Source organism: Camelus ferus, chromosome 20, assembly GCF_009834535.1.
Source record: "Camelus ferus isolate YT-003-E chromosome 20, BCGSAC_Cfer_1.0, whole genome shotgun sequence".
Taxonomy (NCBI): domain Eukaryota; kingdom Metazoa; phylum Chordata; class Mammalia; order Artiodactyla; family Camelidae; genus Camelus; species Camelus ferus.
In genome coordinates, this window is record NC_045715.1 from 13,114,518 (window position 1) to 13,131,005 (window position 16,488).

The 16,488-nt window shown below is 40.4% G+C and overlaps 1 long non-coding RNA gene across 1 annotated transcript in view; it reads left to right on the forward strand.

The window, feature by feature from the left end:
* LOC116658217 overlaps positions 1 to 16,488 on the forward strand; it is a 365,338-nt gene that overhangs the window by 301,536 nt on the left and 47,314 nt on the right. The gene's annotated exons all lie outside the window — the stretch shown is intronic.

A 16,488-nucleotide genomic window follows, 5' to 3' on the forward strand; every position in this document is an offset into this window, starting at 1 on the left:
GATATTGGAGCTGTGCTTAAAAGACATGCTACTGTTATGTGTATGCTGCCTTGGGGCAGGCAATGTGCAGGAAGAGAACGGCAAGAATTGTTACTGCTTTATGTGATATTTCCCCCGACGTCAGCTTCCTGTGTCCTGGGATAACTAACATTTTAAGTCAATTGCTATGAGCACATTTTCATTAAAGCCGAGACTTTAAAAACCAAACCAAACCATTTGGAAATGGTCATTTGGGTGCAAAGATTTTGTAATTCTGCCTTAGCGTCTCTATATAAAACAACTTATTTTAATGACAACCTGAGCTAGAAAAGGTAGTAAATACTTTAAAAGCAAAATGTTCTCAATTTTAAAAAATGCTGGTGACAGCACAAAATGAAACTAAGAGAAAGGTGTGAAAAACTAGACAAAAGGCAAGAAGATGCTAACTTTCTAAGCAGGTATGCATTTCACGCAGATGACAGGAAGCTGCCTATCTGGGTAGTGGGCTCTCTTGAAAATTTTCCTGCTAAAATCTGGGCCGCGTTGACATATGTTAATATCCAACTGGATCCAGGTTGCTCATCTCTCTCAGCCAAGTGTCCATCTCCTGTCAGCTCCCTTCTTAAGTGGTATGGTCACGTACCCCACTTTGCCCTGGTGTCCTGCTAGAAATATCAGTAGCACCTCCTTTCACTTCACATGTGTCCCAGCATGGCTGTTGACGTATATGTTCATCCTACCCCGAGGGCCCTCATACACTCAGTGGAAGATAAGAGTGAAATCCGAGGGCTCTGACATTCAGATGGACTGGAACTTGAATCCAGATTCCATCCATTTCAAGCTTAGTTTTGCAAGATTTGATCTTGAGCAAATTTTAACCTCTCTGGGCTTCCTTTACCTCAAATGATAAACGAGAATAATTAGAGAACCTACGGAGGAGGATTACTGTGATGAGTTAATGGCCATAAGGGTTGAAGCACTTTGCCTGGAACACTCAGAAACACTTGCTAAATGTTACCAGTTATTATAGTCATGATTATGACTGTCTTCCCCCACCCAGAGCACTTCCACAGACTGGGGTTCATTTAAAGCTGTTTTTTGTTTGTTTGTTTCTTTTTACAGTTAATGACTTCCTTAGCTTCCAAAGGGAGTGCCCCTTGCTCTGTGCACAAAGCCTCCACTACACATGACGCTGCCCCTGGTGTTAAGCACAGTAAGGAGGCCCCTTAATAACTTTTCGCCCAGCGTCATGCTTGCTGTAGTCTCCGTGGTAATCAGCAATAGCTCCTGGCCCCTCTGAAGTGAGGATGGAAAAAGAAGTAACAACTATAAACATGTTCCATAAGCTACAAAACCAGCATTCTGAGTTCATACCATGTAAATTTATTAAGACATTTCTTTATCTTCACATCTATTGCTACATGTATAATGATATGAATCTTGGGAGAAGACAGTCTTTTTCTTACAGTTCTGAAATTATCTTCTATGACCTGAAGTCCAGGTTTTCTCATTCTTTGCTGCCACTCTAATGCACCAGGGTAACTGCAAACATCTAAAAACCAGACCAAGTTACTCTGGATTTTTTTTTACCATGTCAGAAGTCTGAAAACATGCAAAGTATTCTTTTGCCTTATATAGGCACTATCAAGTTAGGCTGCAAGTCTGTGTCTCAAAAATTATATGACACACATAACACAACGATACTAACATCACTCTTGCTTTTTTAAGCCTTTTTCCAGCAGAAGGATCTTAATCCCAGATCCTCTTCGGCAAATGAAAGAATTAGATCATGAGAGTCACACTTACTGAAAGTATCACCAGTTGCCAGTGTCTTGTCTGATTTTAAGAACTATAGGATGGCCGATATGGTTATACGTCACTGAGGGCAGGGCACTTTTACGCCTTCTACATGTATGCTTGGAATTTCTCGTATATCTCATCTGCATGGATGCTGTGGATGTTGGTGGACGTTCATGATCACCTATGAGAAAGGGAGCGAGTGAACCTTGGAATGGTCCTTTTCTGTTAGGATTAACCCTGTTCCAGTTTGCTTTCAGTTAGGGACAGGTAGGGGGCAGTGTGTGAGCCCCCAGCAGTGTGTGAGCCCCCAGGGGGCTGGTCATACCCATTGGAGGGCTGTAAGTCCTCCAGCAGACGCCAGTTTCCACTGTGCTTCCAAGAAGCCTCAGCTGCTGCATTCTGTTCCCATCACCCCCTTCCACTCTGAAAGGATCTTCTAGATGAAAATCAGATCACAGGCAGAAGCAAAAATCCCTCTTAAATTTCAGATCCTAGATGTATTTGCCACACAGTATATTGTTCTCTGTTCAGGAGACTGACTCCAGCAACTCACTATTCCAAATGGTATGTCTCATCTTCTGATTGCCTGAGACTTGCCCACCTGAAACAAAAAGTGCATCATCTTCCCCAGATATTCATAAGCAGGGAAGTGATTAAGAACCCGTTCTTCCCAAGAGGGACCTAAGAATGAATGTTATATTTGCCATAACATGGGATATGTTCGGACATGTCCCTGAATCTCCTCATTTCTAAAATTGTGATCCTAATAGTAGCCACCACAAAAAGCTGCAGCAGAGATCACACGGGATGAAAAAGGCACTTAATCCAGTGTCTGGCGCACAAGTGTCCGGCTCCTGCTGGCCATTACAGTCTGGTAACCCCTCCCTTAAGTGGGAAGTTTTGATTCTCATAACAGTAGGTTGTAGCCTAGACTGAGAGACCCCCTCATTACAGGACACTGTTCTCCTCATCACGTGAGACCAGGCTTGATCAAGAATATGATTCAGACCCTCTTCAGTCCTCTGTCTTCAGAAATACGGTTGCTCTGAAGATAGTGAGAGAGAAGAGATGATGACAAGTTACTGAGCTGGAAATAAAGGGGGAAAAAAGAATGCCTTTATAAGCACACGAGTTTTCAGAAACCTCTCAGCACGTCTAAGGGACTTTATTTGGAACCAGTGCCATCTGTTTGCCGGATGTCTCTGACAGAAATGTGGCCATGAATTTGGACCCTTCTTTTTTTTTCCTGCCTCAGCTGTGCAGTGTAGCCAGATGTTCTTGTGTTTCAGAAGCAACCACATCCATCACACTCTTTGCGGGACTGGATCATTCATGCTTGTGTAACTTCATTTCTCCAACAGTGAGACTAGTGTGCTTGTTTATCCACATTCCCCCCCCCCCTGATTTTTTTCCCCCACATTGCTTCAAATTAAATTAAAAGCCAACACTGTCACTAATTAACCAAGGGTGGCACGTTTGTAAACCTGGATTTGCCGGGTTGCCAGTTGAGGAAAATCCTTCTGCACTCTGCCAAAACCGTGTTTACCAGGCACCCTTGGTGTCTTGGCAGTGCTGCTTGGGTTTTGTGAGAACATAATGTAGCTGTGTAAAAGATGTCCTTTGGAGATGTTAGCTGACTTGTGTTGTTCCCAGACTTAAATATGCTGTGAACTAATTAACACCAGCGTGAGAGTAAACATTCCAGTATCGTTACCTTGCGAATAACAGCACACAAATTTTGGTGCATGGGTTTCTGTCTCCTAAAAAGAGAATGATGATGGTTGTTATCCCAGGAAGAGAAAATATTGGGAAAGTAAACCATTGGCATCTGCTAGCAGGCAGTCTCTCATCCCACTTTCTAACAAGCTTGCAAACTCCAAGGAAGAGCCATATAATCAGAAATGCACGTTAGAAATATTGCAGACTTTGGCCATAGAAGAGGTAACTGTATTTGGGGGCAAATGTGCCATCAGAATGGCTCATTTAAGGGAGTCATTTGAATTCATGCTGGAAAGAAATGTCTGCTGGCTTTTTCCCCTCCCATTTACATAAGAGCCACTTAACTCCAGGGACTCCTGACTAAAGATGACTTTATTGCTTATGGACATGCTGAGGTTGACACCTTCTAGGCTGTAAAGTAAAGAAAGGGGTGCCTGCTTCCTCTGATTCTCTGAGTGACAATGACAGTGAGAATCTGAGAGTCCAGGTGTCCAAAGGAAGTGAATTTGGAGAGGAGAATGGAGATCAGATGTATGGAAATAATGCTGATTTTTATACATTCCAAATGGAAATACATTTCAGTTTTTTTCCTTAAAAACTTGTGAAGTTTACTTTTTTCCTTAGAAACTTGCTCTTAGTATAGAAGCACATAGACCCCAAAGTCATCTTTACATATACAGTTGACCCTTGAACAATATGGGTTTGAACTGCATGGGTCCACTTAAATGCAGATTTTTTTTTCCACTAATGTTACAGTACTACACGATCTGAGGTTGGTTGAATCTGCAGATTTGGAACTGCATATACAGAAGAACCACAAATACCAAGGGCCAACTATTAATTGTACTTGGATTTTTTCACTGCACAGAAGGTTAACACCTCTAACCCCCTGGTTGTTCAGAGGTCAACTGTATGTGTACTGTAACAGTGCTGCTCAGTAGAATGTTCTCATGATGGAAATGTTTTCTATGCTGCCTCATATGGTAGCCTCTAGCCACATAGTTGCCATGGAACGCTTAAAGTACGCCTAGCGAGACTGGGAAACAGATCAATTCATTTATATGGTCAATTACATTAATTTAAATGTAAACAGTCACATGTGACTGTGGCCTCTGCCCATTGGACAGCACAGCCACTCTACAGCACAGGATGCATAGCATTATTTTACATTCTTGCACACCTTTTAAATGCCTTTATAATAGAAAATGACTGATTCTCCTATCTGTTTCTGCATTCTATTTTAATAGTTTTGGTTGAAGTTTATAAAGGAAATCTAGCCAGATATATTCCCAGATACATACTCAGAAAGGGAGAAGTATCAAGAATCAAGATTTAATTAATTAGCAATTTTTACTGCCTCATCAAAGACATCCTTAAGTGAAACTAGCTTTAAAAAAAACATGTGTTGCCGTTGGCTGGATTCACACTAAGGCCCTGGCAGTCTTACCCACCACTGCCTCTGTACCAATAGTATAAATGCCAATGCGATGAGTGAAAATAAATAACATTTCAGTATCATTTTGTAAGTGATTTAAACTTCTGACAGGATATCAGAACTCCTGGAGCCCCACAGACCACACTTTTAGGCGTGCTCTGGGATCTCTCTGTCTTCCCCACCCTGCACAGCCCTCCCCTCCACCAAATCACTCACTCTCACTCACTCACTCACTCTCTCTCTCTCTCTCTCTCTCTCTCACACACACACACACACACACACACACACACACACACACACACACACACTACCTTTTATCTAACAAAGCAACTTAGCTTTATTCGTGTAGACCTTGGAGCCAACCAACAAGAAGAATCCCACTTTCTCCCCCAAGCACTTAAGTTATGTTTTCCAAAAACTGTAATTCCCACCTTAAAAGGGATTCTGCTGCCATTTGTAAGATTTTTTTTTTAACCCTCTTTTACCCTTTGTTTACCCTCTCCCATATAGACAGATCTGTAAGTTCTTACTTCATCCCCAAGCTGAGCATTTTCAACCTGTCTGCTGGAAGGCACCACCAGGATACCCACCCGGAAATAATTATCTGTTTCTTTGTCGCTTTGATTATCTATTTCTGCTATTAGGCTGTGAGTTTTGGGGGTTTTGCTTTTTGGAGTTTTTCTTTGCAAGAAAATCGTATTTCCTTAATAAATCCTGGCTGGACTAATGGATCAGTGAGCAATGTGTCAGCTGGGCCCGTGCACACTCACCTGCTTCTCCTCTTGTTTCATTTTTCTTAGTAGTCCTTCCTTCCACACAGTTAGTAGGAACAGTCTTTGAGCATTTCTTCTTCTTCTGACTGGTTTATGTGAAGATCACGAGACAGAGCCAGTCCTTAGAGTGAATACATGCATGGCTATGTGCCCTTTGGGTAGATGACTACCTGGTAATTATGAGTAGAGTATGTCAAATTGGTATTTTTAATTGAAACAAAAAAGAAGAGTTGTATCTTTTACTTTCTAGTTCTCAAGGTAAGACTTAGCTGAAATGAGCTCTATCCCCATCACATGTAATTTTTTAAAAAGAAATTGTCAAAAACTCAAAAAGGATTCTCTACAACCGAGATCTGTTTAAAATTCAAGAGGGCTCCGGATGTCTTCCCTATCCTGGATTTTATGATGCTAAAAGTTTCAGAGTTTAGCAAACATCACAGACCCCACTCTTGGCAGAGGATCCATAGCCTCACATTATGTGGGGTTCAGTGTACCATCTTTTAGTTACCAGTTTATTTCTGGGCTCATTCCTGACTGGCCAAACTCTGTAAGGCCCCACAGCAAAATGTCTCCAGGGGATTGTAACGCATTCTGAATCTGAGTTGCAAGGGAATCTGCAGACTGTTACTTTCCACTGGAGCCCAGAACAACTGCAGTGAAATAGTTACTTTCTCATATAAATGTATTTTCCTAATAACCACTAAGAAAATTTCCGTGATATATGATCAAGAAATATCAAGCTATTGATATGAAAATCTAACATTCTAAGGGAAGCATGGTGTAGTGATGTAAGAAATGGACTGGAAATTGAGAGCCCTCTCTTTTAGTCTTTGTTTTGCCCTGGCTAGTTGTATGAACTTGCGCAAGTAATTGAACTTCTTTAGGTTTCAGATTTAATGTATAACATGTAATATAAACCATAACTTTCTTTTCAATCTTTGACTTCTATAAATTCATATAATCCATTGATTACCTATCCTGATGAACCAGGTCACATAACTTGTAGCTTTGCCTTTTGCAAACACAGATTATTAAAAATTAAACTTAATTTCATTTTGCTTGGAAACTACATATTAATGTACAGATTATGAGATGCAAATGTGAGTCTTATGTATATATAATTTTGCTTCCACGTATACTAAGCCAAGTACAGCATTAGAAAGCTGGGGTCAGAAGCTCTTCATTTTCCACTCAGTGGAATAACTTGTGTTGTCTAACCCCTCAGTAAAATCTAGAGTCAGCAGCACTGGATTTACAAAAACATAAAGATGAAAGTTACATCTAAGTTTTCTGGTTTGCCAATAGCACTGATTATTTGCAAATATAGATTCATAAATATAAAGTCATATACTTGATTAAAAATCTTACATGGCAGAAACATGATGTAACAGAATGCATTATTTCCTAAATTCTTTATTTCATTGACTGGAGCACAATGAATGCCCATTCTTCTTGGTTAAAGTATTCAGGCAAAGGACTCATGCACACGTACACATCACAAAGTACTATCTTTGGAAAAAGCTGCCTTCTAACAACTTTCCAATATTGCCGAATTGGTTACAGGAAGGCATGAATGTATGAATAGCAGCATATGTCAATGTTTCATGGAGAAAGATACAGTATATGGTTTGAGACTTGGTACAACCACTCCCTTTGCGGTGAGGGTGTGTTTCGTATCAGTAGCTTCACACACTGGTGCCTTTTTTCTTACCATCGCTGCCCCGTGTCACGTGATCAAATGCTGTCATGGTGAGGGGAGGGGCATTTCTTAGTCTCAGCACATACAGTGATACATATGTTAGAGCAAGTCAGCATGTGCTGAATTGGTTTGAAAGGACTCTGGATAGAAAAAAAGTTGCTGTGACTTCAAATAGGAAATTAATTCATGGAAGTGGGCTTCTCACCAGGAAGCACATAGATGAGGAGAGATGACGGAAACCGCTTGGTCCGTAAGCAAGGCTGAGTTGGTGGTGTGAGTTTGCTATTGAGGCTATTCATTGCTTTAAAAAACACAGTTTTAGCCACAAAAATTCTTTTAAATTAAGTTTATATTTTTTATGAACAGACTTTCTGTGGAATAGCCTTTTACTAAATAGGTATTATTTTTGTCCTTTTTCTGATGATTCCAGTTTATGACTTGTTAAATTAGGGAAGTAGAATTCCAGTTTCACCTATAGTGAGTAATTTGATCACAGTAAATTTAACACGGCCTCATTAGTGTCCACCCCTGTCTCTGGGAAACTGAAGTTTTCTAAAAGTACACACTGAACTGTAGTGGAGGAAACATCCTTGAGTTAAATGACCAGAAAATCCATATATTCACTCCTTATCACCAGTTTGGAGAATCCTGGTTACAACAAGATGTCATCATTCTAGTCCCTTAGGATTAGCTTAAGTATGGTTTTTCCTCCCTTTTATCTCTCACTCCCATCAGTTCTATATTTCCTTACTTAGAAATTTCAAGTTAACACTCAAAAAATGCCCCCAAATGATTTTATTCTATTCTTCTTTGGAGAATATTGCTTCAAGGTGGCGCTGTCTTTATATTTTGATAACCAAGTATAAAGTGAGGGCAACAAGACAAGAGAAACCAGAAAGGAATTACAGGAGCAATCAGATTACTATTGTAGGTGAGGCAACTGGGTGAATCAAACTTTGCGTAGTACTTAAAATGTATGAGAAGAGTATCATTTGGAAACTAAAGATGCGAGCTTTTACTTGGCAATGACAATACATTCAAACTTTTACATAAAAAACATGCACTTCTGCTGGTCTGCGGAATGATAATCTGCATCTTTTCTCTCTCCCTCATCGATCATCCCGGGAGACTCTGTTTTGTTTAATTTCTGTGGCTGGCTTGCAAGTCTGAGCTGAGACAGGGCTGCTTCTAAGGATAGTGAATCAAAATAACATCAGCATCACTTCAAACATTGTTTTTGAAATTCAAGTTCAGAGTAAGTAGTTCAGACTACAGATAGGTTTAGCTTCACACCTGCTTTCCTTCCCAACTGTGTGTTCAGTGACATTGTGCAGAGCAGCTACAAGGGCAGTTCCATTAGGTTGCACTGACCTTGCAGAAGTGAAGAATCAAAAAAAGAAAGAAAAAAAGAATGAAAAGAGGGAAAAAAAAACCTTCTTGGTTTGGGCCTAGAAACTAAATAAGCACAAGATAAAAATCACAGTGGAAGTGAGTGTCATTGAAATAAAGTGACTTGTTTTTATCACAAGGCTATTTTCAGTGAAGTCCACTCCAATTCTTATCTTTCTTCACCCTACAGGTTATAGATAATGCATGACCATATTAAAATTCTCTTCTTGATCTGAATCTCCCTATCTCTACTAGGCAAGCTGGGTCCTTGACAGCTTGATTGTATGTGCGTTGATTTTTAAAAGACAATAACATGAAACCTTTAAAGTTGGGATTTCCTGATTATTTCAGGCAAAGTTTTATATACGACACAGATCTTGCACAGCAGTTTTAGAGAGCAACAGTAGTTGAATTAAATGATTTAGAGTGAATAGTAGAAATAAGGGCATGGGAGTTCTGATCTGTTTTTAGGAAAACTGTTGCTGAAGTGTAACATACACACAGAAAAGTACAAAAATGTTAACTTCTCAGTTTGATGAATTTGCACAAAGTCAACACACTCTCCTAAACTAACCATCGCCCAGTTCAAGAAATAGAACATTAACCAGCACCCAAGAAGCTTCCTTGCCTGCCCTGCCCATACGTGCAGTCTGCTCCCGAAAGTAATCACTCTCATGACGTTTATCTCCATGGTGTTAGGTAGCCAGTGTTTGAAATAGATAGAGGCAGAATTATGCAGCGTGTGGTCTTTTGTGTCTGGCTTTTTTCACTCTGTCGTATGTTCGCGGAGATTCACTCAGATTGCTGCCCGTGACAGCAGCTCGCTAGTCTCACTGCTGCGTGCTATTGTATGTATCTACAATATGTCAAATGTCCATCAATATTTGGGCTCTTAACAAATACTGCTGTGATCATCCTTGTTTTGGCACAGATACATAGGCATTTCTGTTGTGTGTGTGCTTTGGGGTCATGAGGTATGCGTGTTGTACACATCCATAGATACTACCAGACTATTTCTCAAAGCAGCTGTATCCGTTCACACACCCATGGGAAGTGCAGGAGCCTTCCAGTTGCCCCATGTCCTCACAGTGTCTTGGTATTGTCAGTCTTTGTTATTTTAGCCAATTGATGGGTGTGTAGGGGGGGTTACATTTTAGTTTTATGTAGAATTTCCTTGACAGCTAATGAAGGTAGACACTTTTCATTTGTCTGCAGCCCATTTGGAAGTGCTTGTTAAAAATCTTATGCTCATTTTTCTCCTAGCATGCTTTTTCATTACTGATGTGTAGGAGTTCTTTATGTATTTTTGGTCTAGGTCTTTTGTCACGTGTATACATTGCCACATGTGTCTCCCTTGCCACATGTGTCTCCCTCTCTCCCTCCCTCTCTGTAGCTTGCCTCGTCATTCTCTGAATGGTGCCTTTTATTGAACATACATTTAAATTTAAATTTTGCCCATTTTGCCAAAATTTTTCTTATGATTGGTGCTTTTGGGGTCCCATTTAAGAAATCATTTTCTACCCAAATTTGATGAAAATATTCTGTGTTACCTTCTAGGGGCCCTAGGGTTTTTACTTTTTTTCATTTAGATCCATAAGCCACCTTGAAATATAAATTATATTGATTTTTCCTCTGTAAATATATGTCTCACCCAACATCATTCATTGAAAATACAGTCTGTTCCCTGACTGCGTTGCAGTGACAGCTCTGCTACACTTCAGGAGACTACGTGTTTGTGGGGCTGTTTCTGGATGCTCCATGCTCTTCTATTGCTGTATGTGTTTCATTAGGCCAGTGCCACATCATATTAATTATAAAGTTTTAGAATAAGTTTGGTATCTGGTAGTGTAAGTTTTCCAACTTTATCTTTCTTCAAGATAGCCTTTCGTTTACATATTCGGTTTTGAATAAGCTTGACAATCTCCCACTGCAACAACACAACAACAAAACTTTCTGGGGTTTTGATAGGAATTGCAGTCACTATATAGATCAGTTTGGGGAAATTTGAAACTTTGAAAATACTGTCTTCAATCTGTAAACATGCAATATGCTTCTATTTATTTAGATGTCCTTCAGTTTCTCTCATTAATGTTTCTAATTTTCACTGCAGAAGTCTTGCACATCTTTCCTAGGTATTTGAAACTTTTGGAGCTAGTGTAAGTGGTATATATTATTTTAGATTTAAGTTTGCAGTTGTTTCATTTGCCCCATTTTTTTTCATATCTCATCACTGAAGAGTTTATTGTAAAACATTTTATCTTAGCTGAAAGTGGAAATTGAGACCTACTTAGATTATAAGTAACTATATTAACAAGATTACCTTTGTACATATGAAAAAAGCCGCTCTGCAGAAACACTGATTATATTTGCCCTGTGGTGATTCTGAAGGTAATTATGGGAGAGCAAGTAAGGGATTTTTGCTCAGTTCTGCAAATCTCGCTTATCATGAGATGATGTGTGGGCATTCACGGAGAAACTCAAAGGGTTAAGTGGACTAAATCAGTGGCTACAATGAAGGTGCAATAAATGGACACGTAGCTACCCCACCGTGTGAAACCCCTTGAGTGTAAGTGAGCCAGACTGCTGGTTATTTGTCTGCTGCTCTGCCATTATCCTGTGTGCATTCATCTCTAATGCACTGAGGGACTGTCAGATTCATACATAGTTTGTGTGTTGTGAGGATCTCTCCAAAGTAGTTTCTGTCAGTTGTGAAACTAACCAGTTAGGGGATAAGGACAAGAAAAAATAGTACCTCAACTGACAGTGATCAAAAAGGGGTAATGGAAGGTGGGGAGTGGAGAGAAATGGAGGGAAAACAACATAGAAACACAAAGTATAAAAGTTGTGCACTATATGGTTGATTCCATCTGTCTTGTAGCTTGATTTAAAGAATAGAAATCTTATTATTATTGTCTTCCCAGCTAATGCACATGGAAATTTGTATCACATAACCAGTAAAATAAATTCCAACCCAGGGGAAAATCTTTCTTATGACCCACAAAGTAAATGCAATGTGTAAATAAAATTTCCATATACCTTTATATATACTTCTAGCAATAAAAGCAAATACATGAGTTGTGCAGAACTGGTGTAATTCTCATCTGATGGGGAAACTGGCACTCAAGGAAATGAATGACCAGTGTCTTGATAAAAAGCTGGATTCTAGGACCTTTGAATCTTGCTTTAAAATCCTTTCGTTAACACAATATAGATATTTTAAATGTATTCCTTCTAGAAATGCCTTTTGGCATCCTAAAGCATAAAACTAGTGACCTTAGACTATTTCTGAAGTGGATCAAATGTCTGTGCTTCTTCTTGCACTGTGAGCATTTGTCTGCTGCTGAATATTTCACCAGCATTGTCATAGAAACTTCCTTGACATAGTAGCTTTCCTAGGCCCAGCGTTTGGACTTCTGCTCTATCTCAGGTAGAATACAGAACAATGAACAGCAGCCGAGCCACATGAAAGACAGAATGGGGCCCTTCTTTGACAGTGGAGCGTAATTAGTGACATAAGCAAATGCTGATTAGATCCAACACAACGTCTAAAATGTCACAAAGGAAAGACTGAGACAGAATCAGAGTGCAGACAATCATAATTGACAAGCATGCACTAGACTCTTAAAGCATTGAAAATATAACTGAGGGCTATTTCAGGCAAAGCCTAAATTTTGTGTTCCCTCCCTTATGCTTTACTTTTTTTTTTTCCTGAAATCAAATGAATAATGTTTATTATTCCAGCAGCCATGGGAAGGCTTAGGGCAAGAAGAAGTATAAACAAATAGGGAAGAAAATACTGTGAGTCTAGAGATGTGGTTTCTCAGTCCCCACTCTACTAATGACTGTGACCTCAGTCAAGATCCACCACATACCCGTCTCTGCACTGAAAGGGTTTGGCTTGGTGCCATCAAGTGTCCCAGCCAGCTCAAAGGTTCCTGTGATCTCTTGACCTAGTAGGGAGAAGAAATAGATGCATAACAGTGTTCGACGGTGACTCTAAAAGAGCTTCTGATTATTTGCTTCATTTGGGCTTTATTTTCCCATTTCCAAAGGCTGGCAATGAAGTTTAAAGGCTACATTCCGAAAGGATTTGGGGGAAAATATTTTGAATATTTATATGAACTGTTTGAGATGTTATGTAGAATATAAAAATGTCTTGTGACACAGTCCATGTCACAGAAGAGCATTCATTCTCCATGGGAAAGACGTTCTGTGCAAACACACAATAATGTTGTAAAAATCCAAGTAAGCCCGAATGAAGTGCTAACGTTACGAACGTGTAACTATGAGCCGCTGTAAGGATGCAGAGATACACGATCTGTAGCTGGAGGAGCACTGAAGATGATGTTGAAGGAGAGGCTTGGAGGACAGATATCTGGACGGACAGATGTATAGAAGGATGAACCCACTTTTGATGGGAACAAGATAATCAAGGGATTGAATCCATAGAAACGAAGGTGGCACCTCTCAGGAATAGTGAGGAGAAAGTCATCTTGGATCAGAGGACTGTTAAGGGCACTAGTGGAGGTAGGACTGGAAGAGTCAGGGAGCATCCATACTTCAAAGATGTTCATGCTGAAGAAGATGGACTTTTCTTGATAGTTAATGAGGAGCTGGCAGTGGAAGGGATTTCAGGAGACAAATTAATCTTTTAGAAAGATCAAACAAGGGCCGATTGGAAGAATTGATTAAATGAGAGAAAAGGCAAGTAACAAGTGTCAAGGTAGACATGTATGGCAAGTGCTGGGCATAAGTGAATGGAAATGGAAGAATTCCAATACTGAAGGAGGTTCCTCACTAAAAACTCTCTTTTCTTTCCTCTTTCCCTTCCTGATCTGAATAAGCCTCTGGACAATGAGGTAATACAAAAAATTATACTTTCACTCACCAAGCCAAAGAAATTATCCCAGCCCCTAGTGGTGGTCTTTGGTTGGATGACATAGAATTGATTTTGCAGCCTGTCTCATGGGGGCCTCTGGGAAAATCATTCATTGGGGTGACCTTTTGTTTTCACATGATTATGAGATGTGACCCAAATCCCCACCCTGAGTTCAAGAAGAAAACAAATCTTCTTCATTACTTTGTTGGCTCTCCTCGCATCTTGATCTCAGCCAGCTTTTTCCAGGGTGTCCTCCTATCTGCTCTCCTCTCACAGTAATAGTCTTGTATGTTTTGTTCCCTTGGAGCCAAAGACTTAGTCTTTTATGTGGTGCAAAGGAGTGGATTCACCAGTCACTCTGGACTAGCTGTCCGTAACCCAGTGATAATAGTCCCACTATCTAAGAGAAAGATGTGATTTTACCGCAAACACTCCCACGATGACTCAGCCTTAACTCTTGCCAGGGGGAGGGCTGCGCCATTTTTTTTCCCTCTCCCAGCACGCAGACTGCTGTGAAGAAGCGTCTGCTGTCTAATTCTTTTCTATATTAGGATAAAATGTGTTTTGGCTTGCTGATTTCAGGCCCTTAGGAAAAGGGGGGAGAAGAGTTTCTCATAAAGTCTTCATTGCACAACCAATCCGTCTGTATCCTGGGAACCCCAGGCGTCTATTCAGGGACTGAGCCCCAAGAGCAACAGCTCAGAGATGACAGGGTCAGGAGCTGGACAAGACGTGCTCGCTCTGGGGGGACAGATGGTATCCATTTAGCTAGAATTCTTCCACTGTGATCGCTTTAACACCCAGATCATTCTAACCAACTTCTTATCACATTTGGGAGGGCCAGCATACTTTTCCTAAAGATTAAACAGACACAGCTTTTCGTTTTCATGGTTCAAGTAAGGGATGGGAGAGCCAGCTGAAAAGAGTGGGCTCTAGGAATTAAAATACTCATTTGAAGGTTGACATGTCCTTGAGAATGTGTCTGAAAAGCAACCTGAAGGAAAAAGCATCGGGGCAGTATCTCTCCCTCACATCCTTCTGTGCCCCCCCCCACCCCCACACCCAGGGCTGCTTTTGATGAAAACAAGGGCATGGCACCCACATTAAGATCCCTAACCCAGACCAGGGGCCTGGAGACCAAGGGAGGTGAGCACGCTGCAGGAAGCATTGGCCTGTTGAAGGCTATTGGCCTTTCTTTCTCATGAGAAGACTAGATGGAAAAGCCAAGGGAAAAAAGCAGCTTCTACTTTGCACTGTCCCGCTCATCCTCAGCTTTCTGGGTGCCGGTGACAGGGCTCACTCAGCAAGTGCTGGCAAGCTGCAGTGTACCCCCAGACGCCACTCAGAGGTGAGCGGGGAGGCCCAGGCTGTCTCCTGGGAAACAGTCACGTCTGCAGGGCTCAGAGCTATGTTTTCGTTTGTTTTTATTTTTGTAATAGTAATAATAATTCTCATTGTCGTGGTTGCTATGATTTTGTCAACCTGGTCCATTGGTGCATTTCCTATCACACTGTGAACGCCCTCACGGACAGGGGGCTATAGCTGTTGAACGTGCTGTAAACTGGCAAATCTCAGCTAGCTCGCTGCTTGCAATTACCACTTAAGGACCACAGAGAATGCAGCCTCCTTCTGTGTTCAGTAAGATAGATCTTAAAGCCAAAGTGAGGTATGTCAACCAAAAGGACTCTTTTTTTTTTTTTTTAAGTCAAAGTGATGGAGGAGGATGTTTGTTAAGTGATAAATATATACCTCTTCACAAAGCCCAGACTTTATGGCTGCAGTCAGAACATAGTGCTTCTCAGAGTTTTTACAATGCAGATCTCAAAAGACTTCCCTTTTGGTTTTGGGCAATTCACTGATTTCAGCTTCTTGCTCCCTGGTTAGGGTTGATGGGCCAGGGAACAATTTTTATTAGGTTTCAATGCATCTGCGGTGCTTAAATAAGAGACCGAAACAGGCACTTGCTCGTGCTGTAGGGTGATAAGTTGCATTAATTTTTATTTTAGTCTGTCTCCAAACATGGCTTTTATAGACTAATAAAAAAGCAATTTTTATAAGTTCACAAAAAACAATGAACACAGTCGAGCATAAATATCTTACAACCATGGCCAGAGGAAAATTATGAACTAAAAAATCTGCTGGAAGAGGCACAAAAGCACAATACCTAGATGCTTCATTCTCAAGGTACATTGAACTCTCACCCTAAACGGAAGATGCTGTGATGTGAATTTCCACTAGTGACTCCTCCCTGCTGTCACCCCGCTGTAGTCAGAGCTCTGTCGCCCTACCCTTCACTAATTTATGCCCATCATACTCTTTAAGATCAGCCTTCAAAACTCAGCTCTTTGGGAGTATTTGGGGGTAATATCACTCATTAATACAGGTCCTCACATTTCCATATAAGCACATAAGCATAAGTATATTCAGAATATACTGGGAAACACTAAAACCTTAATAGGAAATCTTTTGACAAAATTACTCCATTGTCATATCTCTGGAGAGAGATTTTATAAATGTATGGCTAGAATCTCTCAGACAATAAAACATGTGAAGTATACTTTGAGTAACCCTCTTACCCAAGCTATCCCCAACGGTGTTTATATAGTGGTAGCTACCATATTGCTTATATAATTATAATGCTGTAAGATACATGGCATCAATTAATGTTTAACATTGTGTACCAAAAGAATTTTCCCAAAAGCTAAAAAACAAAAACAAAAAAAAAAAAAACGGTGACTCATCCAAATTTTTGTTTACTTAATACCAAACATCTGAATATTTGGAAACTTTCAGATGACTGACAGTGATGTTGACT